Consider the following 27,983-nt stretch of genomic DNA (forward strand, 5'->3'; position numbering starts at 1 on the left):
TTCTTTTTTTTTTTTTAATTTTATTTTATTTTTAAACTTTACATAACTGTATTAGTTTTGCCAAATATCAAAATGAATCCGCCACAGGTATACATGTGTTCCCCATCGTGTAAGGGTTGGAAAGAGGAGAGAAGTAATATAGAGCAATTAGGCACGCGCACTGCACACCCCTCCCTTCAAAGGAGTTGGGTCTTTTTCCCATTTCAGAAATGCTCCTCTGTAAAATGGCCATAGTATCTACCTCCAAATCACAGAGCTCTCTACAGCACAAATAAACCCATAGGATTTGAGAAGTTACAGATTCATGATGCTGGAGAAGGCAATGGCAACCCACTCCACTACTCTTGCCTGGAAAATCCCATGGACAGAGGAGCCTGGTAGGCTGCAGCCCATGGGGTCGCTACAAGTCGGACACGACTGAGCGACTTCTTTCACTTTTCACTTTCATGCATTGGAGAAGGAAATGGCAACCCACTCCAGTGCTCTTGCCTGGAGAATCCCAGGGACGGGGAGCCTGGTGGGCTGCCGTCTATGGGGTCGCACAGAGTTGAACATGACTGAAGCGACTTAGCAGCAGCAGCAGCAGCAGATTCATGATGATTAATGATATGGATCAATGGTAACACTGTTACCAGGCAAGAGTAGTGGAGTGGGTTGCCATTGCCTTCTCCAGCATCATGAATCTGTAACTTCTCAAATCCTATGGGTTTATTTGTGCTGTAGAGAGCTCTGTGATTTGGAGGTAGAGAGATACTATGGCCATTTTACAGATGAGCATTTCTGAAATGGGAAAAAGACCCAACTCCTTTGAAGGGAGGGGTGTGCAGTGCGCTTGCCTAATTGCTCTATTTCAGGCCACTAGTGATTATTATCTTTCCCAGCATCAGGTTCTTTTCCAATGAGTCAGTTCTTTGCATCAGGTGGCCAAAGTATTGGAGTCTCAGCTTCAACATCAGTCCTTCTAATGAACACCCAGGACTGATCTCCTTTAGGATGGACTGGTTGGATCTCTTTGCAGTCCAAGGGACTCTCAAGTCTTCTCCAACATCACAGTTCAAAAGCATCAATTCTTCAGCACTCAGCTTTCTTCACAGTCCAACTCTCACATCCATACCTGACTACTGGAAAAAACCGTAGCCTTGATGGAGGAGAAGGGGACAACAGAGGATGAGATGGTTGGGTGGCATCACTGACTCAATGAACATAAATGAGTAGACTCTGGGAGTTGGTGATGGACAGGGAGGCCTGGTGCGCTGCAGTCCATGGGGTCGAAAAGAGTTGGACATGACTGAGTGACTGGACTATTATTATATGCATATTAGGCCCAGAGTCTCAAGGCTGGAAAGATCAGAGGTTTCCAAAGAAGCCCTCCTCCACTCACCAGTATTCCTGCTGGGTGGCGTGATTATACACAGGTCCATACCTTACATTCCTAAGTGCACCAAGGAACAGACAGATGAAGCATACTCTGTGCTTCAAGGAGCTCCAGGTTTATCCAGACTCCACCATTCCTCCTCTTTAAAAGGTGGCCAGAGCCATTACAGAAGACAACTCCAAGAATATTCTGTGATCATCACTGACATAGAAAAACACAGAACCAGGGCCCCAGAAGGAAAGTCTTAGGGAGGTCTGTTCTCTTGCCACATCAGTTCTGGTATCCATGGTACACAGGGAAGATAGGCATGGGAGAGAGGCAGAGGCACTGGGCAACCTCTGAGGCCCCAGGAAGCAGATGTTTGTGTTCCAGGACTGCCACTCCCACCTGCAGGATCCAGGGATGTTGCCCACACCTCCCAGGTGCACCTCACAGGCCAGTGATGTGATACCTGCGCTCTTCCATCCCTGCTCGAATGAGGACAAAGACCCCCCTCCTCCACCCTTTTCCCACCACCAATTTGTTCCTTTACAATTCTCCATTTATCCTCCATCAAGGACTAAAAGAACAAAGTTATAAAAATAGCAACTAATAAAATTCTAGGGCCTTAATATGAATCACTGTTTACCTGCTTCCTCTGACCTGACTTTCTGGTGGATAAATTTGTTCCCTTTTAGTTCCTGCCCTATTACAATGCAAATACTCAGAAAACTCTGCCAGGTGTCTAGTAAACCAGGTAATTCCAGGTCCCTAGAGGAGACAGTGATGAGTTTTATTCAAAGGCAGGGGTGGGCAGGCTGGGGTGCCCATTATAACATCCCCTCTACCCACCTCGAATTGCTTATTTCCCTGGGGATGCAAACCCCTTCCACCTGGTTTGAGTGGGAAGGATAAAAATGATCCCTATGAGTCTTCATTTCTGAATCAGCACACTGAACACAAGCTACAACAGTCAAGAAGTAATGACATCTTTATTAAACTTCTCCACATTACCAGTGGTCTGAGGCTTTGGGGGAGCCTGGGTGACTGGCCAGGCCCCTTGAGTCCCACAAGCCTCCTTCATGAAAAGGCAGTTTTTGGGAACAGGATGATGCACAAAAGAGGGAAAATATACCTATATGAAGAGTCAAGTTTCCATGTTGATGGTAAACAGAAAAGCTTTGGGGTTATAGCAGAACTCTGGGACAAACAGGGAAAAGAAGAGTGAGGAAGGGAAGGCAGTGGCCCAGATCTCTTAACCAAGGATCTTGGGAACCTTGGCCTTAGAGGGAACCAAAGCCCTTGAAGGTTTGGTTTTCTCCTGTTGCCTGAAGTTCAAGTCTCCTTCCTGAAGGCAAAGTACTGGATATCTGGAGGGAAGGCTTATGGGTGTGAACAAAAGTCCCAGGTCCTACCAGCAGCTCTTTTTCCAGATGGCTAATGCCACAGCAAAGGCTGGGAAGGAAGAACTGGGGAAGTCCACTGGAGCAGGGACCCGGGAAGGGTGCTTCCTAGTTCCTAGAAGATGACAGGGTGAACAAAGGGACTGGCTCCATGCTCTGTTATGGCTTGACTGACCCATCCTGTGGGAGGAAAAAGGCAGAAACCTCGTACGCAGAAAAGACAGCAGCTGCGGGGAGGGCATCGGGAAGAACAGAGTTAAAACCCCAATAAGGAATTTGCAGCACATCTGTTTTCCAAAGACACTGACATAATCACTCCCGCTCTCACGGTGATTCAATGAGCATTATGATTTTTGTCACTTTCCAGGTGAGAACACACACTCATGAAAGGGTCAGTAAATTTCCCACGATCACACAGAGCTCGTAGGGGCATCTTTGGACTTGAAACTGATCCCGGACCCCCCACCCCTCACCCCCCAGATCTCCAGTTCATCCACCCCAACCCTTCACCAATCACAGCAGAGAGGAAGGTGATAGATGAGACTAAGAAGTTAGGAAAGATACCCGCAAACCGGGAAAGGGAGGCCGGGGAAAAGCCCGGGGAGCACAGAGATGGGCCGGCACATACCTGTCCTCGGAGTCCCTGTGTCTTTCAGGACATTCGAGTGGCTCTCCTCCTTGGGATGGAAGAATGGAATCTTTCCACAAGAGAGACACAGAGGTAAAGGGAGAAAAGAGCGGAGAAATGCTAGGATGAGCCCCGAGGTGAGGGGGAAGGGGCTTGTGAAGGACTTGGGGCCCGTCTCCAACCACCGCCCATCTCCTGGCGGGACCCGGAGCACCAAACCCCTTGCACCCCTCCCTCCACAACGTCTACAACCAACCGGCGGTGAGGGACGGGGCGCCCGGTTCTCCACATCCTGGGCCTCAGGGGTTTTCCTGAATCCTTATAGCAGTTCTCATCTTCCTGAAAGGGAAGATCCCCATAAGCCCGTTCTCCAACTAAGTCAGCTTCATGCCATCTTAGAGAAAAATGAGCCAAGTGCCGCTGGAACTTAACGGATCCCAACGACTTCTTCAGGGGCCGTTGGACACGCCCACCGCCCCGCCCTCTCACCAAGCCTCCTCCAATCAGAGGCCTCCCTCCCTCTCTGCTCCTTTCGCCCCGCTGTTGGGTAGGAGGTAGTGCGGGGGAGGGGCTCTGCCCCTGCCAGAACGTTCCACAGCTTCTGGGGAATTTCCCTAGTGGCTCCTGCGGTAGAGTCTGCCTGCAGTGCAGGAGACCCGGGTTCGATCCCTGGGTAGGGAAGAGCCCCTGAAGGAGGAAATGGCAACCCACTCCAGTATCCTTGCCTGGAAAATTCCATGGACGGAGGAGCCTGCCAGGCTACAGTCTACGGGGTCGCAAAAAGAGTTGGACCCGACTGGGCAACTTCACTTCAGACCAGCTGTCCCAGGGCAAGAGTGTAAGGAAAGAAACCTGCTGGACTCCGTGTAGTTTGGGGGCTTCTGGGAAACGTCTGTGTCTCGGATGAGCCGAGCACTGTGGGAAGGAGGTGGAGGTGTGGGGTGAGGGCGGCAGAAGGGTAAGTAGGAGAGGGACTGTGAGCCCCCAGAACCTTCCAGGATATAGATAAGCTACAGTCTGGCCTCTGAGAGCAGTGGCCCGCTTTATTGTTAGCAGACCAGCAAACCACACTGATGATGATGTGATGCCTCTGATCCCAGAGTCCTCACTTCTATTTTACCTCAGAGAAAAGCACCATCCAGAAGGCCCTGAGGTTGAGGCCTCGTGAGGGTTAGGGGCAGAGGTGGCTTCAGATCCTGCTAATGACAACTTTCGACCTCCTCCCACCAACCAAGGCCCTGTCACAATAAACGAAGCTTTCACCAGTCTCAGCCAGCTTTGGGGACCCAGAGTCTTCTAGGACTAGTTGCCATTATCCCCTGCCTCCTTGTATCCCTGCAGCAGGACCTGGGGAACCCGGGTCCTTAATCAGAGTCGTGGTTTCAAGCCAATGGGAGCGAGTTGCTGAGCAGATGAGGATTCCTCTGACTTCCTAGAGAAGAGGCCCATGTGTTACTATTTGGGGCTTCCCTGGTGGCTCAGACGGTGAAGAATCTTCCTGCAATGCAGGAGACCGTTTTTATTGGGCACTTATTTTGAAAGACTCAGTCCTGAAAAGTTCAAAATACATCATTGTATTTGAGCATCTCATATTAATTATTTAAAAATTGAAATAAGGAGTTCTCTAGTAGTCTAGTGGTTAGGATTCCATGCTTTAACTGCAGAGGTCAGGGTTCAGCCCTGGTGGGGGAACTGAGATCCCATTAAAAAAATGGAAATAGAATTCACATAACATAAGGTTTATAATTTTAACCATTTTTTAAGTGTATGATTCAGTGGCATATAGTACATTCACAGTACTGTCCAATCATTCCCACTACTTATTAATAATTCCAGGACATTTTTTATACATCTCCACCTCCAGGAATTCCACACACATTAAGCAGTTCATCCCCATTCTCACCTCCTGTTAGCCTCTGGCAACCTCGCATCAGCTTTCTACTTTGATGGATTTGGCTATTCTAGACTTTCTATGTAAGTGAAAACACAAGGTATATAACTTTGTGTCTGGCTTTTTAAATTATTATTAATACTTAGCATAGTATTTTCAAGATTTATCCATGTTGTAGCATGTATCACTACTTCCTTCTGTTTAAGGCTAAATAATATTCCCCTGCACAGATATACCATATTACATTTATCTGTTTCATGTTGATGGACATTTTGGATTGCTTCCACCTTTTGGTGATGAATAGTTTTGCTGTAACATTCGTGTACATGTTTTTTGTTTGAACCTATGTTTTCAGTTCCCTCAGATGTATACCAAGGAGTGGAACTACTGGGTCCTAATTGTTTAACTTTTGACGAGCTGCCATCATGCAGTTGATGTACCATTTTATAGCCTTACCAGCAAGGTACAAGGCTTCCAGTTTCTCCACATCCTCATCACTTTTTATTTTAAAAAGTTATAGCCATCTGAGTAAGCATGGAGTGGGCATCTCATTGTGGTTTTGATTTGCGTTTCCCTTTCTTTTTGTTTTGTGACTTTTCTGCACTTGTAAAGTTTGTATCCTTTGTCATATGTGGTCATTAAAGTCTGTTCTGTTCGATTAATGGTCAGCCACCAGCTGCCCTGGTGGCTCAGACGGTAAAGAATCCACCTGCAATGCAGGAGACCTGGGTTCAATCCCTGGGTTGGGACGATCCCCTGAAGGAGGGCCTGGCAACCCACTCCAGTATTCTTGCCTGGAGAATCACCGTGGACAGAAGAGCTTGGCAGGCTACAGTCCATGGGGTTGCAAAGAGTCAAACATGACTGAGCGACTAAGCACACACACAGTGATTCAAGAGAAATTTCCTTATGCCCTTAGAACTAAAAGAAAAAAAAAAAACATCCCAGTCTTTGCAGATGGACTGTGCATGTGCGTGTGTGTGTACATGCATTCAGCACTCGGCCAAGCAGATTACAACTCGCCATAAGCCTTCACTCCTTGCTCCTGCAGAGCCTGAAGTCAGCCAGAGGTAAGAGCCTAGGACCTTCTCAGGTCTTTTCTGAGCATGTGTCCAGCCGTGAATGTGGGCATGGACTTCTAGATTCCCAGAAACAGGTGACAGCTTTTCAAAATCCTTATTCCCCAAAGCATCTCCTTCCCTAGCCTTTCCTTCCAAGCTTTCAGGTTATTGTTTTCCCCAACTATTATTCCCAGTTTCCAGAAGCAACTGTGTAAGTATGCATGTATATACATACATGCATACATGCATTTGCCTTTAAATGTTTTGAGGAAAGTTTTTCTAGGTAGCTGCTTCAACCCTGAGAAAAATAAGCAAGCCATTTAAGACAGTTTTTCAAGGAACCACCAAGTAGGTTAAAACAAAAACCACATTTGCGAATAAGGCCTGTTCTGCTCCCTCTGGTACCAGGTACACACTGGGAATGCCAGCCATTGTCTTCAGGCCACTGCAAGCTGGGAAGCAGGAGATGGTATTGTACCATGGTAAGTTAAAATGTCTCAAAGCTGTCTTATCTAGACTCATCTGGTTTTTTCCCCTTAATTATTTAATTATTTCCCTGCTTGTGGTAAATTTTGATTTGATTCCAGAGTTCTGAAAAAAGTTGATTCTCAGCAGTTTTTGCCAGTTCATTCATTGCCTTTGTGGAAAACAAACTTTTGGAGTTCCTACTGCTCATTTTTTGTGGGTGTCATCTTCCCCATATTCCTTTGAAGTAAGTGCTTATTAGGAGCTAAGTTCTGAGGAAGTTCAGTAACCTGTTCGTGTTGCATGAAGGAACACTAAGAGCCAGGATTTGACTTGTCAGACTTTAGAGCCAATTTTATCCAATTATACATTTATTCTCTAATTCAAGAGTATCTATCTTCCCTCTATGAAATGCTAGGTACATTGTTGTAGAAATAGGATTTCTTCATTGTACACAATAGCAAAGATTCCTATCCCTGAGAACTTGTATTTTTATGGAGAGAGATTCATAATACACAAACTATGTATTTGATATTAGAACTTAAGTGTTATGAAATTAAAAAATTGGGATACTTAAGGTACAGAAGGGAATCTTTGCTATAGGAGTGGTGTGAATACAATTATTTAACAAGTATCTTGTTTTAGTTGCCAATTTATAGAAAAGTCCCAAGGATAGTACATGAATTGCTGTCTATGCATACTTAGATCTATTCATGGTTAACATTTTGCTGTATTTGCTTTATCATTCTGTCTCTCTCTCTCTCATTGAGTAATTTCATCGTGCCTGTTTACTCCTTTATAATTATTTTTTTCCTAACAATAAGGAAATTCTGTTGTATAAGCTCAGAATTGTTAACAATCAGGAAAGTTACCATCTATACAATACTAGTATTTAATCAACAATTTATATTCTAATTTCCTCTATTATTCAAGCAGTGTCCTTTACACCAATTATGTTTTCCAGCCCAGGATTCAATTCAGCATAACTATTTGCATTTAGTTGTTCCAAGCGTCTTCAATTTGAAACAGTTCCCTCTTCTTTTGTATTTTATTACATGTGGATTGGATTCAGTTAATATATTCTTGGCAGAAACTCTGCTTAAGTGAATTTTGTCAGTGAAATACAGAAGAGGGCCATGATGTTGGCTTGTCCCATTATTGATAGTGCTAATGTTCATCACTTCAAAATGTTTTTAAGCCAGATTTAACCATTGTAAAGTTGTTACTTTTTTCTTTTGTAACTAATAAGTAATTTGTTGGAAGATACCTAGAGATGATGTAAATATCTTTTCCCTCATGTTGTTTCAATTTTATTCTTTGAATATGTAAAATGTTAACATGATTCTAAATTTCACACCATATACAATGCATAATCAGTGAATTTTTACTCAATCCCCTACTCTTTCCACCCAGTTCATTTGCATATGTGTGCAAAAAGGGGCACTTTTTTTTTTTAGTGTTCATTTTCTTTATTTGGCTGCACCAGGTAGGAAATGGCAATCTGCTCCAGTATTCTTGCCTGGGGAATCCCATGGACAGAGGAGCCTGGCAAGCTACAGTCCATGGGGTTGAAAAAGACTCAGACACGACTTAGTGACTCAGCAACAAAAACAAGGTCTTAATTGTGGCAGACGTGTGGGATCTAGTTCCCTGGTCAGGGTTCGTTCGAACCTGGGCACCCTGTGTCAAGAGCTCAGGGTCTTAGCCACTGAACTACCAGGGAAGTCTATATATCAATGGTTATTTCTTCCTTGTCAATTCTTATTATATAAATTCATGCTTTTCTATTTTGTTCTAAATTAGATGAATTACTATTTTGTCTCCATTGTTAATTTCCAAAAACACCCTGGGATTATATTTATTGTTTAGCTTTACTACTGCCCTGTTGTCTGTCTGAGCTATTTATGTATTTAGCTTTACTATTTTCTTTTTCTGGGCTTTTTAGGGATAATTCATTGTTTTGGTTTTTGAGGTGAAATTTTAATTGTATTATTTTTATTCTGCTCTTTTGAGTGATATATGTGTTTATGACTGAATTTTCCTCTTATCTATGTGTTAAATATGTCTTGATAGGTTATTTAGTGTTTTAATTATTCTTTTATTTTTCCAGAATTCTCTATTTCCTGTTGGCATTTTTGTAATCACCTAAGAATTGTTTAATAAAAGATTGTTTTTCAATTCCAGTCAGAAGGACATATTACAAATATTTTTCGATCTGAAAGTCTTTTCTTAGCAGTTTTATTGAGGTATAATTAACAGAGGAAATTGCATATATTTAAGTACAATTTGATAAGTTCTGACAATTATAAACACCAGTGAAATCATCACCATTACAATCAAGTTAGTGAGCAATTAAACTCAAGTTTGTTTGTATCCCTTTGTAATTTCTCTCACCCCTCATTCCTTCAAGCAACCACTGACCTGCTTTGTTACTGTAGATTACTTGGCATTCATAGAATTTTATATAAATGGAATCATAAAGGATGCAGTCTTTTATTATCTGGCTTTTTTGATTCAGCATAATTATTTTGATACGCATCCATGTTTTAGTGTTCATTTCTTCCTATTGCAGAACAGAATCAAATTGGAAATATGTACAACAATTTGTTTATCTATCAATATTTATCAGCTGATGATGAGCGCTTGTGTTGTTTCCAGTTTAGTTAAAACAAATAAAGCTGCTCTGAACATTAGTGTAAAATTTGTAAGGACATATGCTTTCATTCTCTTGATTAAATATCTAGGAATAGAATGACTGGATCATATGATGTATCTATGTTGTAAAAATTGCGAAGTTATTTTCCGAATAGTCTGTGGTTTTTATGTTCCCTGGAGAGTATATGAGAGTTTCAGTTCCTCCACGTTCTCGCCAACACTTAGCACAGTTTGTTTTGTTTTTAATTTTAGCCATTATATAATGTGTGTAGTAGTATCTTGTTTTGGTTTTAATTTGCATTTCTTTAATGACTGCTGATGGTAAGTATCTTTTAAGGTGCTTTTTTGCCATCCGTGTATCTTCTTTGGTGGAGTGTCCAAGTTATTTGCCCATTTTCTTATAGATTTGTACGGTTTATGTTTTGAGAGATTTTATATATTCTGTATATAAATTCTTTGTCAGGAATAGAATTCACAAGTATTTATTCTGATGTGTAGCTTGTCTTTTCATTCTCTTAGGAATATAAGAACAGATGTTTTTAATTCTGATGAAGTACAATTTATAAATTTGTTCTCTTATGGGTCATGGTTTTGACATCATATGTGAAAAATCTTTGCCTCACCAAAGGTTGCAAATGCTTTCTCCTATGTTTTCTTTAGAAGCATTTTGCTTTTAGATTTCACATTTAGTTATACAACCTATTTTTAAGTTAACTCTCGTCTATGATGCAAGGTATGGACAGAAAATTATTATTTTTTGCATATGGATATCCTATTGTTCCAAGACCATTTGTTGAAAAGGCTATTCCTTCTCCACTTAATTGTTATATGCATCTTTGTCAAAAGTAATTTGTTCACATATATGTGGGCTTATCTCTAGACTTTCTGTTCTGTTCCACTGACTTATTTGCCTATTTTTATACCAGTGCTGGGCTTCCCAGGTAGCTCAGTGGGTGAAGAATCCGCCTGCAACACAGGAGACCCAGGTTTGATCCCTGGTTTGGGAAGATACCCTGGAGGAGGGCATGGCAACCTGCTCCAGTATTCTTTCCTGGAGAATCCCATGAACAGAGGAGCCTGGTGGGCTACAGTCCATAACCTCACAAAGAGTGGGACACAACTAAAGCAACCGAGCATACAAGCACGCATAACAATGCTACATTGTCTTCAACTTTATAATAAGTCTTGAAATCAGGTAGCATTAATCCACCAACTTTATCCTTCTGTTCAAAAGTTGGTTTGGCTATTCTGGGTTCTTTAGTTCCCATGTGATATAGGAAGTCAGCCTGTGAATTCTGACCAAAAAAAAAACCCAAAACACTGTTGACATTTGGATTAGAATTGCTTTGAGTCTAATGTAAATTTGAGAATTCACATTTTAACAATATTGAGTCTTCTAAATTATGAACATAACATATCTCTTTATTTACTCATGTCTGTTTTAATTTGCCTCAGCAGTGATTTATAGGCTTCAGTATACAGGTCTTGGTCATCTTTTGTCAAACTTATTTCTAAGTATTTCACATTTTGAATACCATTGTAAATGGTATTGATTTAATTTCAATTTTCTATTGTTCGTTACTAATATATAGAGATAAAATTGATTTTTTCTACTTCCTTGTGTCATACAAACTTGCTAAACTCACTTATTCTAGTAACTATTTTTGTGGATTCCATAGAATTTCTACATAGAAAATAATGTAGAAATCTTCTACAAATACAGACAGTTTTATTTCTTCCTTTGTAATCTGGATGCTTTTTTTTTTCTTTGCCTTATTGCTCTGGCTAGAACCTTCAAGTACGGAGAAGGCAATGGCAACCCACTCCAGTACTCTTGCCTGGAAAATCCCATGGACAGAGGAGCCTGGTTGGCTGCAGTCCATGGGGTCACTAAGAGTCAGATACGACTGAGCGGCTTCACTTTCACTTTTCACTTTCACTTTTCACTTTCATGCATTGGAGAGGGAAATGGCAGCCCACTCTAGTGTTCTTGCCTGGAGAATCCTAGGGGTGGGGGAGCCTAGTGGGCTGCCATCTATGGGGTCACACAGAGTTGGACACGACCGAAGTGATTTAGCAGCAGCAGCAGCAGAACCTTTAAGAAGAAAAATAACCTGTGTTATTTTAAAATTTTAACTTCTAATTAGAAACCTTCAAATAAAAATCCTTTCATCCCAAGTAGCTTCACCGGTGAATCCTATTGACACTCAGGGAGGAAATAATAACAATTCAACAGCAACTTGTCCAGAACATTAGAAAGAAGAGAGTATTACTTAACTTATTTTATGAGGCCAGTATAACCTTGATAAAAATAAGCAAGGACATTATAAGAAAGCAAAACTAAAGACTAATAACTGTTGGGTTTCCCTGGTCATCCAGTGGTTAAGATTCTGTTCTTCCAATGCAGAGGGCATGGGTTCAAACTCTGGTTAGGAAAGATCACGCATGTTGCATGGTGCAGCCAAAAAGCAAGGGAAAATAAAAGACTAATATCTGTCATAAAAACAGATGCAAAAATTATTAAAAATATTTTAAATCAAAGTCACCAAAATATTAAAAAGATAATGTGTTATGACCAAGTGGGATTTATCCCAAGAATTCAAGTCTGGTTTAACATTTAAAAAAACAATATAATTTACCATATTAAGAAACTAAAAGGTAAAAGTTATATGATCATTTTTGTGGATTCAGAAAGTCACTTGAAAAAAGGCAAACATCCATTCCTGATAAAAACTCTTAAGCAAAGTAAGAAGAGAAGAAGACTTCCATAACCTGATAAAGAATATCATTGGAAAACTTACAAGCATAATCACACTTAAAAGTGAAAAACTAAATACTTTCCCATGAAAAGAAGGAAAGAAGATAAGGAAGTTGGTCTTATCATTTCTCATTCCTTTACCTTAACTTCTTTGTGTCTTTGTATTTAAAGTGAGGTTTGTGTAGGCAGCAATACTGGGGATTGCTTTTTTATCCATTTTAACGATCTCTGCCTCTTTATTGTTTACAGGTAATGTGGTTCTTGATATAGTTAGGTTTAAGTACATCATCTTGCAATCTGTTCTGTTTTTCCCCATATCCTTTATTTTTACTTTGTTCTTTTCTTGCTTTCTAATTATTTGAATTTTTACTCCCATTTTTCTATCCTTCAGTGGCATGTGGTTTATAATTCTTTGTTTTGCTATTTTAGTGGTTGTTTTAGGATTTATAGTATGCATCATTAACTCATCACAACCTATCTTCAAATGATTTTATATTACATCATATATATTATAAATCTCTCAATAGCATATTTCCATTTATCTACTTGAAGCCTTTATGATATCTCTGTCACAGAGTTCACTTTTACACATATTATAAACTCTACAGTGTTTTCTTAAAACTGATTATCTTTCAAAGGGATTTAAGTAATAAGAAATATATCTTATTATTTATCCATATAGCAGCCATTTTCAGTGTTCTTCAATTTTTTGTGTAATTTGTATTTCCATCTGGTATTCTTTTCTTCTGCCTGAAGGACTTTTAGCAAATCTTGCAGTGTGGTCCTGCAGGGCGTGAATTCTTCATTTGCATTAGTTTTCAAAAGATACTTTCACTGGGTATTGAATTCTAGGTTGACATTTAACTTCTTTCAGTATTTTGAAGATGCTGCTTCAAGTCTTGCTTGTATTGTTTTTGACTTTTATCTGGTTGTTTTTAAACTTTTCTCTTTACCTTTGGTTTTGAGTAAATTTATTATGATTTGACTTAGTCTTGTTTCTTTGTGTTTCTTGTGCTTGGGGTTTGTTGACCTTCTTGAGTCTGTGGATTAGTATTTTTAATCATATTTTTAATATTTTAAGCCAGTATTTTTTTCAGATTTTTTTGGTCTCTCTCTATCCTGTCCTCTGGGGACTCCAATCATAGGTATAATAGGCAGCATGAAGTTGTCCTACAGCTCACTGATGGTCTTTTCATTTTTTTTTAATTATGATTTTGCTGAGTGTTTTGTTTTAGGTTGTTTCTATTGCTGTGTCTTAAAAAATTTACTAATCTTCTCTAATGTCTATTCTGTATTAATCCCATCCATTGTATTTGTTAATTCTAACATTTGCTGCCAATTCTGGTTGGTTTTATTGATTTTTTCTCCTCATTATGGGTTATATTTTCCTGCTTCTTTGTACATCAGGTAATTTTTATTAGACACTAGACATTAGGAATTTTAATTTATTGTGTTTTGGATATTTCTGTATTCCTATAAATATTCCTGAGCTTTGTTCTGGGTTTCAGTTAAGTTACTTGGAAAAAGTTCAGTCCTTTCAGGTCTTAGTTTAAAGATTTGTCAGATAGAGCCATTGCAGTGTTTAGTCTAGGGCTAATTATTCCCCACCTTTGAGGCAAGATCCTTCTGAGTACACTATATAATTTACATGAAATTATATTATGGGGTTTTCCAGTTCAGCTGGCTAGACCAGACACTACTCTTCGTTCTTTGAGAATATCTGGCAGTGTTTCTTTTTTATCATTTTAGGAGGCTTTGGGTAGTGCTTTTGGTTTGATCGTTTGTGTCAACCTCCAGCCTCTCCCTGGAAAATTCTTATGTTGAAATTCTAGCCCCCAGAGGTGATGGCATTAGTGGGTGGGGCATTTGGAAGGTGCCTAAGTCCTGAGGATTGAACTCTCCTGAAGGAAATTACTGTCTTAAAAGAGAGGTTCTAGAGAGCTTCCTAGCACTTCCAACCATGTGAGGATACAGTAAGAAGTCTGAGACCTGAAGAGGGCTCCCACCAGACCATCCTGGTACTCAGGTCTCAGACTTCCAGCCTCCAGAATTATAGGAAATAAGCTCCTGTTACGTGCAAGCTTCCCAGTCTTTGGTATTTTGCTACAATGGTCTGACTAGACTAAGGTGGTTTCCTCACATGTGTGGGCCGATCAGCATTCTGCTGAATATTCGAGGGGAACTCTCATTGATTGTTCTCTCTCTGGTAGTCTGAACTCTGGTGACCTTGATCTCCTCGAACTCTAAATTTCTCAAATCAGGGAGTTCACTTGGCTCTGCCTAGCTTCAGCGTTCCTGTGCCTGGAAACCCTCTCCAGGCACCAAACCGGTGGGATTGTAGAATGCATCTCATTTGTTCCCCAGTTCTTTGGGATCATTATTCTTCAGGGTTTGATGTCTGGTGTCTTGAAAACCATTGTTTCATGCAGTATTTTGTTTAGATATTTTTGCTGTTGCTTTAGGTGGGAGAGTAAAGGCAGTCCTCTTTTCTCCATCTTTGGAAGGGCATTTAATTTTTTATTTTTTCTTTTCATTTCTACTTTTACTGCATTGTGATCAGAAATTTCTGTTTGTAATATTTCTACTATGGAACCTACTTATGTTTCTTTTGTGATATAATATATGATCAATTTCACTGTTTCCTGTCTGCTTGAGAAGAAAGGACATTTTTTATTAAAGGGTGCAGCGTTTAATACATTTTATGATATCTAATTTATGATTCATATTAAAGTCTTCTCTATTCACACTTATTTTTTGTTCACATACCCCTCTCATCCTGAGTGGTGTGTAAAGCTCTCTTATCAATATTATTTCTATTTCTCCTTATATTGCTCTAATTTCTATTTTACAAAAAGATGGGGTTTTTTTTTTTTTTTTTTTTTTTGGTAATCTTGTGCTTTCCTTGTAGCTCAGCTGGTAAAGAATCCGCCTGCAATGCAGGAGACCTGAGTTTGATCCCTGAGTTGGGAAGATCCCTTGGAGAACTGAAAGGCTACCCACTCCAGTTTTCTGGCCTAGAGAATTCCATGGACCATGTAGTCCATGGGGTCTCAAAGAATCAGACATGACTGAACGATTTTCACTTCACTTTTGGTAATCAGGTACATAGTCTGTATTTTATTGTATTTCAGATTGTGACTTTTTACCATATGTTTTTATTTGTCTTGTTTGATGTTTTTGGCCTAAATTTGACCTAAATTTGACCTAATATTAGGCTTGCTGTCCTTGCTTTGGAGTTGTTCTATTTAGCTGGCATAAGTTTTCCCATCCTCTTTCATTGTTTTAGCCTTTGAATCACTTTGTTTTAAATATTTCCCCTATATATATGGAAGACTCCAAAGTTTTCCTTTGTAAGATATTTTGAAAATCTATTTCTTTTACTAAACAAGTTAATCTTCTTTACATTTCTTGATATGACTAATATAGGGTGTAAATTCTTTACAACATTTTATAATTAATCTATGATTATGTTATATTTACTTTTTTTCTTTCTCTGTATGCCTCATTTGTTCTTGAAAAAATTGCTTTGACATTTATAAAAGTGTACATTTTGCTTTGATAGTTACCTTTGCATTGATATCTTTTAAAATATCCTCAATCTCCTTACTTAAGGAGATAAAAATTAAAATAAGATAAATCCTTACTTAGCCTTTTACTATCTGGATGTTGTTGTTCAGTTGCTAAATTGTGTCTTGACTCTTTGTGACTCCAGGAACTGTAGCATACCAGGTTTCTCTGTCCTTCACTATCTCCTGGAGTTTGCTCAAACTCATGTCCATTGAATCAGTGATGCCATCCAACCATCTCATCCTTTATTGTCCCCTTCTTCTCTTGCCTTCAATCTTTCCCAGCATCAGAGTCTTTTCCAGTGAGTCTGCTCTTCACATCAGGTGGCCAAAGTATTGGAGCTTCAGCTTCAGCTTCAGCATCAGTCCTTTCAATGAATAATCAGGGTTGATTTCCTTTAGGATTGATTAGCTTAATCTCCTTGCGTCCAAGGGACTCTCAAGAGTCTTCTCCAGCACCACAATTCGAGAGCATCAATTCTTCAGTGCTCAACCTTCTTTTGGAGAAAGAAATGGCAACCCACTCCAGTACTCTTGCCTAGAGAATCCCGAGGATGGAGCAGCCTGGTGGGCTGCCATCTATGGGGTCGCACAGAGTCAGACACGACTGAGGTGACTTAGCAGCAGTAGCAGCAACCTTCTTTATGGTCCAGCTCTCACATTCATACATGACTACTGGAAAAACCTCAGCTTTGACTCTATAGACCTTTGTCAGCAAAGTGATGTCTCTGCTTTTTAATATACTGTCTAGGTTTGTCATAGCTTTTCATCCAAGAAGCAAGTGTCTTTTAATTTTGTGGCTGCAGTCACTATCCATGGTGATTTTGGAGCCCAAGAAAATAAAATCTGTCACTGTTTTCAAATTTTCTTCGTCTATTTGCCACGAAGCTATGGGACCAGATGCCATGATCTTTGTTTTTTGAATGTTGAGTTTTAAGCCAGCTTTTTCACTCTGTCTGGATATGGATAGTCAATATTTTTCACTGTTCTCTGGATAGTCAATTCAAAATGGTACCATTTGATTTCTAACTGTTCCCTATGCAACAATGATTTAACCTACTTTCCTCTGCCTTTCTTCTTAGCTCAAATTTGAAGTTGCATTTTTCTACTTTATCAGAACATATGACATTTACAAAGTATTTTCCACCTTTGTTCATAATCCTTGTATAAATTTTAGATCAACATACTTTAAATACACTTTAAATATACTACATCCTCCATCATTCTTTTGCCAAAAATGTTCCCCAGTTATCTCTTGGTTAGATAGAATTCATCCTCTAACAGGTCATCTAAGAAGGACTTACGTGCACAGATTCTTTCACTCTTTGCATATATAATTTACTTTTCTATAGCCTTGATAAGTGAATGATGGGTTTGTTGTGTATAAAGTCCTTGGCTCACAATTTGTTTCTTTTCTTTGTTACTTCAGAATAATGTTCCATTCTTGCCTTGTTTTGCAAGTAGCTCTTAGATACACTGATGCCAATCTAATTTTTTCATACTCTTGTAGGTATTATGGGTATTGTGCCTGGAGTCCTTGGGTATGGTTTCTTTGTTTTTAAAATCTAATCATTTTTTAGGCTGTGTCTCTGAGTTGATCATTCTCAGTCAATTTTCCCGGGCATTTGGTTGACTTAAATAAATATAGGCTTTCTTTTATTTGTATAAAGGATTCTTGAGTTTTGTTTTAAAAATATTAGCTCTTTTCTATTATTCCCTCCAACTTTTAGGGTCACCAGTGTTCTTAAACATGAGAGAAGGGGTGGATATAGCAGAAAAGTGGAGGGACTGGATTTAGATAGGAACATGGATGGTCCATTTCTGTTATGGGAAGGAAAACAGAGAGTGTGGACATGGATATTGACAGTTGGTACCTAAAGAAGTGCTCTTCTTTTCTTTTTTGGCCATGTCCCCCAACTTGTGGGATCTTAGTTCTTTCCCCAAGGATGGAATTGAGGCTCCTGGCAGTGAAAGCATGGAATCCTGACCCCCGGACCACCAGGAAACTCCCAGGAGGTTCTCTTATAATGGCTTTGGCATTCTCAGTGGTGAAAAGCAAGATCTAAGCTAACTCTCTAACTCCCTCACCTGAGAAAGGGTAGGGGAAGAGTGCATTTGCCAAATTTAAATTTGTGTCCTGGGCAGAAAATCATTTACCAAAATCTGTGAATGATGTTCTAGAAGGAGCTCAGAGAACAATCAGCCCCCTGGCCCTTCTACCTAGGTAGAACAAGCAAAGCTACTTCCTTCAGGGATTTGTTCACATCCAGAGGGACTGAAACGGCATTGATGGGATTCGAACCAAGGGAGAGGTCAAACAGTCTGGAGGACTGCCTGTGGGAGGAGGTGGAGCCCTGCCCTGTGTTGCTTTAGGAGCAGTGAGAGAAAGCACGAACTTCGAGTGAGTATAAGAAAGAACTTCAAGGACCAGGTGAGGTTGTTGTGTGAAGTGGTGAATCCGCTTTCCCCGGGACGGGAATGTGCATTAAGTGACTGAATATCATGATATCAGAGATGTTGGGTTGGAGATTCCTGGGTCATCAGAGGGATGATTAGACTGTCTCCATTGTAACTCCAAGCTGACCATTCATTTTCTCTCTCTATCTGAATGCTCACTGTAAACAGCTCTTGTCCACTCTATCTTCAACATATTTTCAGAACCCAACCGTTTTTAACTTCTTCCATCTGAATTGCCTTGGACCAGTCCATGTTTTCTCCCTCTTGAATTATTTTGTAACCTTCTAGATGATTCCTATGCTTCCCTCTTGGCCCCCCACTCTCCTGCTGCTGCTGAGTTGCTTCAGTTGTGTCTGACTCTGCATGACTGCATAGATGGCAGCCCACCAGGCTCCGCCATCACTGGGATTCTCCAGGCAAGAACACTGGAGTGGGTTGCCATTTCCCTCTCCTGCTGCTGCTGCTGCTGCCAAGTCGTGTCAGTCATGTCCGACTCTGTGCGACCCCATAGACGGAAGCCCACAAGGCTCCTCTGTCCCTGGGATTCTCCAGGCAAGAACACTGGAGTGGGTTGCCATTTCCTTCTCCTACCTCAGTCTATTCTCAGAATAGTCAGTTGATCTTTTTAAATTATGTCAGGCAGTGTCACTCCTCTGTGTCAAACTCCCTGCTCCCCAAAGTCCTAACAGTGGCCTACATGATCACATGTGATCTGTTCCCCGTCACCCCCGCCCCACCAACCTCTGACCTCATCCTCAACAGCTCCCCCGCCCCCTTGCCTGTGTTTCCCACTTACCCAGGTCCCTTGGCTGTTCCTCAGACCTGCCAGTCTTGCTCTCTCTGCCTTCAAAAGACCCTGGCAATTTCTTCTTCCTGAAATACTTCTGCCTCAGATATTTAGAGAGCTCACTTTTTCTTCTTTCTCCTTCGATTTCATTACCTATTCACAGAGGCTCTGCCTGTGCACCCTTTATAAAAAAGCACTTCCATCCTATTACTTTTTTTTAACTTTTCATGGTAGTACTTATCTCCTATGTATGATACATTTAATTATTTGTTTATACTCTGACTCCCTTGCCTGACAATGGCTTTGTCTGTTTCTTCACTGCTGAATTCTCAGTGTCTAGAAGGGGCCCTGCACAGAACTGGTGCCTGAGAAATTTGTGAGAGGGATGAATAAGCGAACGGGTGTGATGGGGAGGCAGGACAATGTGACAATCAGCCAGGACTTGTCTCCTTCCTCCTGGAGGGAGGAGAAGGACCAGGGGTTTTATAACCTGGTGGGGCTTTGAAAGCTTACTGTGTTCCAGTTTCAGAAGAGGTGCAGTGAACACATGGCAGCCCTGTCTCTCACTGACTCCAGCACCTGAGCAGAGTGTACCATATAGCCTCTAGAAAGTAAGTCTCTGAACATTAAGTACCAGAAAGCGGCTTGGGAGGTGGGCGGAACCGTATTTCAGGAACCATCAAACTAGAAACTAGGGATGAGTTGAGCCTATTTGTTCCTTGGGCCTCCCTGAGCAGAACTCAGCACAGCCTGAAACCTAGAAGTGAGCGCTTAGTACAAAGAGAGAGATGCAAAAGAGACCCCCTGCTCCTGGTTAGAACAATGCAATAGGGACTCCTAAAGCTCAGAACATGGGGAGGGACTCCTGATTTTTCCTTTCTTTTCCCTCCACTCTTGTCCCAGGCATCAGGGAGTCTGTGGCTGGAGTGGATGTGGCAGCCAATGTGTGTGTGTCAGCATACAGGCAGGGGCCAGGCCTCTGAGGAAGGGGAACCTGTGCTCTGGCCTCAGGGTGCGCTTTCTTCCTGCTTTGGAGGCTGTATCCCCCGTGTTGGGTGCCTGAGGGCTCCTGATACCTACCACTCTTACCTGTCGTTTTTAACCTGGATCAGTGGGTGTGGGGGTTCACATGCTCCGAGGGACACAGCAGCTGTCACATCTGGGACAAGTTAAGAAGCCTGTAAATAAATATTCTGTAGCTGGGCTCTACCCATCATCCCCCTCAGGTCTTGACCTCCAAAGAGCCGAAACTCTCCTTATCCCTGGGTCAGCTGTTACTCCTGGGTATGGAGAGTGGGGCTGAGCTGGAGATGAGGGAAAGGGGAGCAGAGAGGAGTTCCAGGATCTGGTCTTCTGGAATATTCCAAAGGACACTTGGATGGGCCAAGCCATGGCATCTGTGATGAAGGATGGAAGCCCAGGAGGTAGGGCCACTGTTAGCCTTCCTTGGTTCTGAGGTTCCATGAAAAGGAAGGTCCTTAGCAATGCAGAAAGGGTTTTCTGAGTAGGGAGAGGGAAAGCTTGTGTTTCTTTATGCATGTGCTCTGCCAGTTAATCTTCACTAAGCCTGTGACGTAGGGTAGGACACACATGCTCTAGATGAGCAAACTGAGGCACAGCATGGTTAAACAAACCTCTGTGTCCAAGGTCACAATCCTGTTAAGTGATGGGCAGAGGAAGCCCTCAATAAACACAGTTGCCTGTGTTGGAATTGACGGGGAACCCAGAAAATTCCTTAATTCCTAAAGTCCTAACACCTGGGTGGTGAACTTTAAGAAGGCAGAGGTCAGCAATGCCGGAATGCTGGAAGTCAGAACAGTTCACGTTCAGTGACTTGTTGAGTGGGCTTCCCAGGTAGTGCTATTGGTAAAGAACCTGCCTGGCAGTGCAGGAGACATAAGAGACACGGGTTTGATCCCTGGGTCAGGAAGATCCCCTGGAGGAGGGCATGGCAACCCACTGCAGTATTCTTGCCTGGAGAATCTCACAGACAGAGGAACCTGGTGGGCTATGGTCCCTAGGGTCTCAAAGAGTCAAGATACAACTGAAGTGACTTAGCACACACTGCTAAGTACAAGACGTTCTGCCCCTCACAGTGAGAAGTGAAAACACAGGCACAGCCCCCCAGGGTCCTCACAGTTCTTCCTGAGGAACCATCTCCAGTTGACAGGACAGGCGCGCTTTTCAGGGATCCCTGCACCCCCTCCTCCCACCCCCTTCCCTCCTCCCATCCCCTTGTGTCTGAGGAATGGCTGGCCTGGGCAAGGATAGACTGGTCAGAGGACTGCGTGGTACAAGGTGGCACTCAACTGAGGATTCGTGGCACTGTTTGAGGGCCCCAGACCCGCACACCTGACGTATCAGAGAAAGTGATTGAGGCCTTGGAAGGGGAAGAGATTTGCTTTGAGTCTAACCAGGTGTCAGTTAAGACTGGCAGTTGTTTCTAGGGAAGAGGAGCCCTGAGGGAGCAATCCCTAGCTTTAAATTCTGGGGGAACGTGTTCCTCTGGGCTTGTGGAGGGAGCAGACAGTGGGACAGAGGGCAGTGGATGGGCTGACAGCGTGGGGGCTGACGTCTCTTTATGAGTTGTAGTGCGAGGGCGGGACTTTAGTTTGTGGCCTCAGTTCCTTAATTGGTAAAATGGCAACAGAGAAAGATTGAGCTCAGAGGGCTGCGTTTTTATAGCTGAGAAACAGTAAATGAAGTCTGTAACACACAAAACTGGAGAAACAAAAGACTAACAGCCTCCATCACATTCATAGTAATGCACTGTTGAACACACTGTGACCAATTACACCATATTAATGATAATGTTGGGTATATTGGGACCTAGAATCACTGGAATGACAGAGTAAGGGCCTCAGAGGCCATCCAGCTCCGTCTCGGATATTGGAATTCCATGATCAATATTTGTGTCTGGAGTACTGACATTGTCTTGAGTACTAAAGGGCATGTGGAATTGAGAATTCATCCAGGGACCAGGAGAGGGGGGTCTGTGTGGAACTGCCTCCATGTAGCCCTGGTTGACTAGATCCACTCTTGTCCTCTTGGACCCCGAGCACAGAGAGATTTGGCATCCAGGGTGGTCTGTGGTCACCATCTGAATAGGAAAATCAGCTCTGGGTGAGGACTTGGACTGGAACACTATGGTTTGCCATCCTCTTACCCCAGGAAGGGAAGAAAAGGGCAGATGGGCACCATGGGTGGAGTGGTGGTCCACTCCCCCAGACCCACTGGCCCAGTATCACCTGACAGGCCCCAGAGAGCCCCTGATACACTTCAGAGCACACGTCACTGGCCCAGGGCCCCGGTTCCCCGTTGATCACATCCCCCAGGTGACGTCAGCATCCCCGCCACATTCATCTGTCACCTGGGAGTCACTCTGTCACCTAGTCATTCTCAGCACAATCACCAAGCAACCACGGGTAAAAAACACTGCCCATGTCTCGCCCCCAGCATTGCCTGGTACCTGGTGCTGGTGGGGAGCCCCCTCTTTTGTGTTAACAGACCTCCTCCACAAAATGTAATGACATTGCTTCAAGTGGTTGAGGCTCTCGGGAGAGAGCTGGGGGAAGGCTGCCCTCTCCATCCTGTCTGTTCTCAGACCTGCCTTCTCAAGACTCCTTGCCTGGCCTGGCTATATTTAGAAGCTCAGCTCAATAACTAGAGTGACTGGACCACCCCAGCCCCTGTCCCTTCTGAGGACTCTGGAGCGGCCTATTCCTCCCCTTTTTTAATCAAGTCTTAAATTTCTCCAGGCAACCGACACAAAAGGCCTGGGCCAGGTGGTAGAGATGCTTGGGCTTCAAGACGGAGGTTCTCTTTTCTGTTCTGCATCCTTCCAGGCTGGGTGGTTATGGATCTGTCTGCAGACTCACTCTGTCTCTTAGCACGGCCTGCCAGAGGCTGGTCTTACCACTTCTGGCTCATGCTACGCTGCAGAGCACTGTCTCACACACACAGCCGTCTGTGGGCTGCTCCTGGTGCAGAGGCCTCCCCGTGCATGCTCTAGTCCACAGCAGTGTGTGCCCACTAGGGCCAGGCCAAGCCCATGTGGGTGCAGCGCACACTGCAGTGAAGTACAGGGCAAGATCACTGTGCCCGTGGATTTTACATCTTAGTGGCAGAAACAGTAAACCAAGAGCTAAGACCATGTCAGGTAGTGAGGCATGCTGAAGGAGATAAAGCAGATGGATCTGTAGTGAGTGAAGGGTGAATGGAATGGCCATGGTGGCTGCTTTAGATCATGTTAGGCTCAGCCTGTCCCAGGAGACATGGAAGTCTGAAGGTCAAGCATTTTGTGTGGAGGGAAGAGCAAAGACAGAAGCCCTATGTGAGAATTGACATGGTAGCTAGAGAACAGAAGCAGAGCTGGGTGAGGAGAGATGGTAAGTTCTGAGGCCAGAGATGTCAGCAGGGTTCAAGGAGTCAGACCTTGTTCTCCGCAGTCACATCCCCTGGGCCCCATTCCCCACTGGGCCGCTTACCAGCTGTGTGACTTTGAGAAAGTTACTTAACCACTCTGGGTTTGAAGGGGCAGTAAGGATAGAACAACAAAGGTCTGTCTAGTCAAAGCCATGGTTTTTCCAGTAGTCATGTATGGGGGTGAGAGTTGGAGTGTAAAGAAAGCTGAGCACTGAAGAATTGATGCTTTTGAACTGTGGTGTTGGAGTCCCTCGGACAGCAAGGAAATCCAACCAGTCTATCCTAAAGGAAATCAGTCCTGAATATTCATTGGAAGGACTGATGCTGGAGCTGAAACTCCACTCCTTTGGCCACCTGCTGCAAAGAACTGACTCATTTGAAAAGACCCTGATGCTGGGAAAGATTGAAAGTGGGAGGAGAAGGGGAAGACAGAGGATGAGATGGTTGGATGGCATCACCGACTCAATGGACATAAGTTTGAGTAAACCACTGGAGTTGGTGATGGACAGAGAGGCCTGGCAGTCCATGGGATAGCAAAGAGTCGGACACAGTGGAGTGACTGAATTGAACTGAAGGATAGAACCTCCTTTTGAGTTGTTGTGATAGTAAGTTAACATATGTAAAGGGCTTGGAACGCCACCTGGCACATAATAGGGGCCATGTGCAAATGCGTTACCTATTCTTTTTTAATAAGTGTTTGCTCTTAAAATAAGCCTTATTGTCATTACACAAACAAGCTTAGATTTTAAGAAGTGTGTGCGTTTGTCTGCTGGTGCAAGTCCTGGACTGGAAATTAGGAGAGAATTGCATCTTACTCCTTGTTCCATCTTTAAGTCCGTGGGTATCCTGTTCCTCTGAGGGTTACCAGGACAATCTCGTGGGACCCCAGCTAAGCAGTTGACATGGGAGTTGGTTCTGAAGGGTTAGACCTTAACAAGAAGATAAGATTGTTTCCCAGGGAGTGAGTTTTAATTTCATCAAAGGACTGTCATATACTCGTAGTTTAGTCGTGAAGTCGTGTCTGACTCTGCGACCCCATGGACGGTAGCCCGCCGGCTCCTCTGTCCATGGAATTCTCCAGGCAAAATTACTGGAGTGGGTAGCCATTTCCTTTTCCAGGGGATCTTCCCGTCCCAGGGATTGAGCCCAGGTCTCCTACATTGCAGGTGGATTCTTTACCAACTGAGTCACAGGCTTGCTCACCCTCAAAAGACACATCCATCACCTGGAGAAAGGGGAGGAGGCAGGTAGAGAAATGAGGGGCAGGCTTGGGCCTGGAGGAAACCAGACAGCAAGGCTACTTCCCAGCAGCCTTCTTTATCATTCTTGGCCTCACCATGCAGGGTGAAGGTGGCAGGGGTAAGGCAGGAAAGACCCGAGATCAAGTGGGTTCTGGGCTTGTGACAGGCCACTGCCCCATTTTTTCTTTTTCTTTTTTCATTTTTATTTGGCCAGGCTGCAGCTATATGTGGAATCTTAGTTCCCAGACCACAGATTGAATCTGTGGCCCTTGCAGTGGAAGCACAGAGTCCTAAACACTGGATGTCCAGGGAAGCCCCTGCCTCATTTTGTTCGTCTGTCAAATGAGGGAGTTGGTTGATACGGTTAATAAGCTCTTTTCTAGCTGTTCGCATCAAAACATTCACGGGAGTCTGAACCAGTGGGGTGCTCAGGGGTATGAGAAGAGCATGCAGGGGTGGGGGACCTCTTTGGAGATGAGCCCTGGGTTGGGGTTTGGTTCCCTCTTTACCAGCTGGAGATGGAGCAGGAACTGGCGTGTAGGACCAGCTAGGAGCCCCCACTGTGACCAGACCTCTCAGGTGTGTAGCCAGGCATCAGAAATGCCTCCTCCCACAGCTAGATGACCAGAGGCCCTGACAAGTTCTGCTTATTTACAGATACACATCCACACCCCTTCAGTGCACAGGCTTCTGAAAATGTACAGGTAAGTCACATTTTTTGTAAATCAAATTCTATTCAATGCGGTTTGGTTGCTTACTGTTTAAAGCAACCCTGTTGCAAATCCTCTTGTGAAGTAAATAGCTCTCCCTCCATAAATATCAATGTTCGTATTCAGGCTTTCAAAGTGTGGGAGCCCCATCTGTTCGTGTGTGTGTGTGCGTGTGTGTGTGTGTGTGTGTGTGTGTGTCCCCATGTGTGTCTTCGTGTATGTGTGCATCAGCATTCACTCTGGCGCATAAAAGAATCCATGAATACAAATTGTTTCCTTTTCTTCCTGGCTTTGTTGTGATATGTTGCTGGAAAAAGACATACTGTTCTTAGCAAAGGGTAGCCCCCGAGCAGCTCAGATCTCTATCTGAGCATTAGGCCTATCCTCCCTGGTGTCCGACTACGGCTCCCTAGGGGCATATCCCGAGGGAGCCCACCTCCGGGCGAGGCAGAGAGGGAAATTAATCATTTGGGAAAAATGAAAAACTCGCCTCCTCCTGGCAGGGGACAGGAAAGGAGAGGCAGATGTGGGCGAAGGAGGTGACTGGGAATCCTCCTGGAATTTGTTCACTAGATCGCATTCTACAATCAATTATTCATTCGAGGGCATCCAGGGAGCCCACCTACCATTTGCTTCCTGTTCACAGGACCAGGACAGTAGCCCTAATGGTTGTGTATTTCTATGCCCAGAAGAGCGGCCTGCCTTCCCCTGGTAAATTCATGCCCCCTCCCTGGGCATTACCCCTTGTCTCACCACCCCCATGCTGATGAACTCCATGTGGGGAAGGGTCCCCCTCACCACCCCCCAGCCTTCCACACACTAGGCAGGAGCCAGCTGAGGAGATGCTGGAAAGACTCATCGTTTATTTATGGTCCCTGGCCTCATCCCTGAAATAATTAGGGTTGGATATTTTCATATCATGCAGTTAATTGCCATCTGCACTGCTTAACAAGTCAGGGCACTGGGCAGTGATCTGGGGGCCCAGGAGAACGTGGATGGATGGAGTCACGGAGTTGGCTGCCACAGCTTGGGGACAGGGAGGGGAGAGAGGGAGCAGGCTGTGGCTTGTGGGAGGTGCCAGGGCTCAGGTTCCTAGAAAGGGGTTAAGAACCTGCTTCTCCTCTGGGAGAAGGAGAGGGAGATGACACCCTGGCAGAAAGCTAGGTTGTCATCACAACAGCACCCCAGGATGCCCCAAGAACTGTCTTAAGAACATGCAGGTTTCAGGTCAGAAGCCCTGTGTTCCAGCCCTTCAGGTTCCCCGGAAGTGGGGTCTTCACTGGGATCCCTGAGTGTGTGTGATTTGCTGAGAGAGTGCTCTCAGGAGACGCTGTGAGGGAGTAAGGGGAACAGGAGGAGCAGAATCTGGGCCAAGAAGTCACTTCAGGTGAGACTAAGCCAAGGCCTGACCACGGGAGCTCTGGACCTGAATGGCATGCAGAGCTGTCCCACCTTAAGACGAGACGCTGGCTTTCCATCCCTGCCCAGTGTCATCACCAAGGGCAGTTCCCATGGGAGGGGCATGTGGCGGAGGCCTTAACCTCCTGGCCGTTATCTCCCAGGGAAGAGGCTCCTAACGTCTACGGACAATCCTCTGGACAAGGGCACAGTGTGAGTCATTAGCAGCCAACACCGCAGCAGCATGGGGCGGGTGCCTGGCAGGTGGAGATCTGGGTAGGGCACCAGAGACATTGGATCCTTCTTCTACGCTGAGACTTGAACCAGCCACTCTGAGGCCCAGGTCCCTCCCACGTGGAAGAGGAGTAAACAGTCTTCCACCGCTGTCTTGTAGAGCAGAAGGGTAGCTAATTGATACAGCGCGTGGAAGGCATCCTTTAGCTGTGATGTGCTCTATAAATGCCTATTGGTATTACTGCATAACCCCATGTGGTCTAGGGAAGAGGACTCAAGTTTAGCTTTGTGTGTGGCTGGAGTGCACAGAGCAACACTTGGCTAAATTCATAGGCTTCTCTCATCCCCCTCTCCCCTGGCCTGGGCTCCCTCTGTCAAGCAAACCTCCTTTGGGGAAGGTATTATCCTTGGGGATAATTTACAGAGTGGAGAGGGTTAACTTCTGGTTCTCATTCATAGATTCATAGATGCGTGTAAGGACCATTTTCAGACCTTCTTAGACCAGAGCAAGACAGCAGCATGAGGGCTGAGCAGACAGGCTCAAGGTTCCCCCGAGGTGACTGCAGGGTGACCTCTTCCCATCCCCATTCATTTGGAGGCAGACTGACATGGAGGCTAGAGAGGGCTAAGCACTCGGGGGATGACAGCGGCCCTCTGTCACCCAGAGAGAATGATGAGTTCAGGGAAACACTCCCCCCCCCCGCCCTGCTGAACCCCCTTCTTCCCTTTTCCTTGTCCTGGGTCACAGGAAAAAGGGGGCCACCCACCAAAGGAGGCTCCTGTGGGACGAGTGAGACTGCCTCAGTCAGGACGCAGCCCAGAAGAAGAGGCAGTCACTGGGGGAGGCAGGGAAGGGGGGCTGGGGGGACAGCCCGCCATTGTGACAGGTCCTGGGGGGACAGGGAGCTCCTGGGAGTCCAGTCAGGCCTGTGAGGGGTGGGGGAGACTGG

The 27,983-nt window shown here is 43.9% G+C and overlaps 1 long non-coding RNA gene across 1 annotated transcript; it reads right to left on the minus strand.

Annotated features, from left to right (window-relative positions):
* Positions 1–2,322: 2,322 nt before the first annotated feature.
* On the minus strand, positions 2,323–3,879 carry LOC129647625 (uncharacterized). Its single transcript, XR_008712393.1, has 3 exons — positions 3,642–3,879; positions 3,386–3,455; positions 2,323–2,937 (listed from the first exon to the last, which is right to left on the minus strand). It is a non-coding gene; the product is annotated as an uncharacterized LOC129647625 (long non-coding RNA).
* Positions 3,880–27,983: the final 24,104 nt, after the last annotated feature.

The sequence above is a fragment of the Bubalus kerabau genome, chromosome 3, assembly GCF_029407905.1.
Source record: "Bubalus kerabau isolate K-KA32 ecotype Philippines breed swamp buffalo chromosome 3, PCC_UOA_SB_1v2, whole genome shotgun sequence".
In the NCBI taxonomy this organism is placed as follows: domain Eukaryota; kingdom Metazoa; phylum Chordata; class Mammalia; order Artiodactyla; family Bovidae; genus Bubalus; species Bubalus kerabau.